Here is a 3,560-nt window from a genome sequence, read left to right on the forward strand (position 1 = left end):
TTTCCCTACACTTTCTTCTAGTATTTTTATGGTTTCATGTCTTAAGTTTAAATCTTTAATCCAGTGAGAGTCTAACTTAGTTAATGGTTCCAGCTTCCTTTTCCATCTCCTATACCACTTCTGCATCTGCCACCCTTGAGTCATAAATCTCTTCTTATGATTTCCTTTAATCTAGCTTCTTTTACTGTAAGAAAGTATGTAAGACACATAACAGATAAAATATTTATTAACTGTTTATGTTAACAGAGGGGGGCTGGCACACCTTACCCTCACGCTGTTCAAGGATAAACTGTATTCCATCTGATCCTCACACAACCCACTGACAATGGATTTCCTTTGGTAGATTAAAAATCTAATATGAGATGAAAAGAGTTGTGCTTTCTTTTTCTTTAATTTCTTTATAGTAGCCAGTAATGTTTTAGTAAGTTAAATTCTACGATAATAAATTAGAAAAGACTGACAAAACCACATAAAGTCTACAGCCCATTTCTGTTCTTGTTATAATCTCATCTCCATGAACCAGTCTAAACATGATTAAAGTCATCACAAATACATCAAGGGGATAGGAAGTGAAGACAATAAGATAGAGTAAAATAACAAACCTCCATGGCATTATAAACCGTTCAGTGAGAATAGCTTTATAACTCACACAGTTGACCTTATTAGGGGTTAACAGAGTCTGAAAAATTAACACGGAAAAGGAAAACTAAATGAAAGCATCATAGGTGTCTTAGTCCATCTTCTGCTGCTGTAACAGAATACCACATACTGGGTCATTTATTAATATAAAGAAGAGAGATTTTGTTGACCCATGGTTCTGGAGGCTGGGAAGCCCTAAAACATGGCGCCAGCCAGCATCTGGCAAGGCCCTTTGTGCTTCATCACAACATGTTGTAAGGGCAAATGAAAACATGAGACTGAGACAGAGAGTGGCACCATAAGCCAGACTCACTTTATAACTAACCTGCTCCCACAATAATGACATTAATCCCTTCATGACAACTGTGTCCTCAGGAGTCAATCACCTCTTATTAGGTCCCATGGCCCAACACTGTTGCCTTGGGGATTAAATTCCCAACACATTAACTTTTAGGGGACATATTCAAACCAGAGCAATAGGGAAAAGAAAAAAAGTAGGGCTGGAATACCAAAAATTTGCCAACATAAGTAAAGTAGAACTAACAATTAGCTAAAGATTGCACAAAATGAATGTATTCCTTTTGAGTAAACTGAAGATACTACCATATGCCAGGATAAGTCAGATAGCAAACTCTTTCATAATTCCTCTACCTGAAAAGAACATAGTTCTGAAAGATTAGATGAATTAGTATTAAAAGACAGGCTTAGGTAAGAACAGTTGAAAGAGTTTATAGAATGTGAGGAAGCATTTTTGCTCTTGGATGCATACAGATCTGAGCTTCCATTGTTATTCAATGGCTCTGTTTCTGAGGATCAAGGAAATAGTGGGAGGATCCACAAAGGACAAACCCATCCTAAATGCAGAAAGCACTATACAATATGATGATGGTGGTAACAATGATAATAATGAGAAAAATGAAAGGTTCAATTTATAGAATCATTTATAAAATGCCAGACAGTGCCCATTTCGTAGATAAAACATTCAATCTTCATAATAACTTGGTAACTCAGGGATTATTGGCCATATTTTTACTAGAGAAAAATGCAACCTTAGACTTGATCTCATCTATTACTCAGTGATTTGCCTTACGCAATAAATATCTCATCATAACACAATTAAAAATCACATACAGGTTGGCTGGCACTATTAGACCCTACTCAATCTGATAACTGTTATTTTCTATTAAGTAAGAAAACACAAGGCCTTGTAACAGAGTTAGTTCTTTCATTCTCTCTCCTTTCAAAACCTAAGTCTCTGTTTTGGGAAGACATGTTTCCACAGAGCTGAAAAATGCCAAAATACATGCATGCTGGTAAACTATACTTCTAAGGAAATAGACTTCACTCCTTCAATATAGTTTTCCTCATTTAATGATTATTTTTAACAGTGCACTTTTAAACTAAAATAACATTAGCTACCATTTATCGAACAACTAACCATGACCCAGGCACTGTGTTTAATGTCTTATATTTGTTACCTCAATTAACAGGAATCCAGGTCTATCTAATTACAAAGCCAGGGATCTTTCCAACTCATCATCTTGGCTCAAGCCCAACTTTGATTCAGTCTGCATTACTCTATTGCCCAAAGCACTAAATTAGATTAGACAGAGATAGGCTAAAAGTGTGTGACGCAAACACACTTCATCTGATTCTTTTACCAAGACTGCATAAAATATAAACTGAAAATAACCAATACATTTCTATAGTCACTTAAAATATACAGAACTGTTTAAGAGTTCATAAAAATTACACCAGTGACTAGGATTATATTTGCCTTTTGCCTCTGAAAATTTAATAGACAGTTGACAATTGGCAGGTGCTTTTTCAAAAGTTTCCTGCCTACAAAAAATATTGCATACAATTGGATTCTTGGTGTTTTTTTTTTTTTAAGGAGAAAGATGATTAAAAAGACTGATTTTTTTTTCACTAATGACTCAGATGCTATATAGTATATGTGATTTTGTATACATCAACCAAATAAACATAATTGACCAATATGTACCCAGCAGTAATAAGTACTGGAGTCACATAAAAAATTAATAAAATAGAGCCTTTGACTTCAAGTAGCTTACAGGCATAGATACAAGGTCATACATAAGCATAGGACTGTCTATGATATGTACAGAAGTCTTTCTATCATTTTATAACCAATTTGGGACATAAAAACACAGCCTTGTCAAGGACTTAGATACTAGTAGAAAATAGGGACAGCAGAAAGAGCTGACTTTGTCTTCCCACAAATTCTAAGACAATAGTAAAGTACATGAGTACTTCCCATTGTATGGAACCAAACCAAACTAAATGTTAGTGGGTATTCACTAATCAATTACTTACTGAGTTTAAGGATCAAAGGTGAGTAACAACTCTCAGGATGTAAGTTCCTTCACTATTACGGTGCAAATAACAGCTGGGCTACCTAGATTTTGTTAGAAAGTAGATGGACTTCAGAATGATAATGTCATTATAATATAAAAAGATCTCTTAAGGAAAAAGAATAGGTGACAAATGTTAAGCTCTCCCACTGACTGGCAATAATCTGGTGTCAGCTCTCATATCATAAATAAGGCCTTCACAGAATTAGGTATCACATATAAATGGAGGCAGAGCCTTATACTTTAAAAATATTATATCTGGTTTATCCTAACATTTGCAAGAGAAGTCTCAGCAAATCGTTTTTATCTCAGTTTATTATGCTGATACTATTATGAAAGTAAATATGACACAGAGCCTCAGTCACAAATTGGACTTTTCACTACAAGTTTAACTGTGTCCTATTAATTCAGCAGTTAACTACCTATACAAATTGATAAATCAAATACAGAATTAATCACCATATACCTGAAAACTTCAGGCTCCCAGAGAACATAAGAAAATGACTGATCAATCATTTTTTTGATTGGAACCTTTACAGTGGCGGG

The 3,560-nt window shown here is 34.7% G+C and overlaps 1 protein-coding gene across 1 annotated transcript in view; it reads right to left on the reverse strand.

The window, feature by feature from the left end:
• Window positions 1-3,560, reverse strand: part of RANBP17 (RAN binding protein 17) — a 417,598-nt gene that overhangs the window by 218,024 nt on the left and 196,014 nt on the right. The gene's annotated exons all lie outside the window — the stretch shown is intronic.

Source organism: Otolemur garnettii, unplaced genomic scaffold (genome assembly GCF_000181295.1).
Source record: "Otolemur garnettii isolate 467f Iridium unplaced genomic scaffold, OtoGar3 scaffold00003, whole genome shotgun sequence".
NCBI classification, from domain to species: Eukaryota; Metazoa; Chordata; class Mammalia; order Primates; family Galagidae; genus Otolemur; species Otolemur garnettii.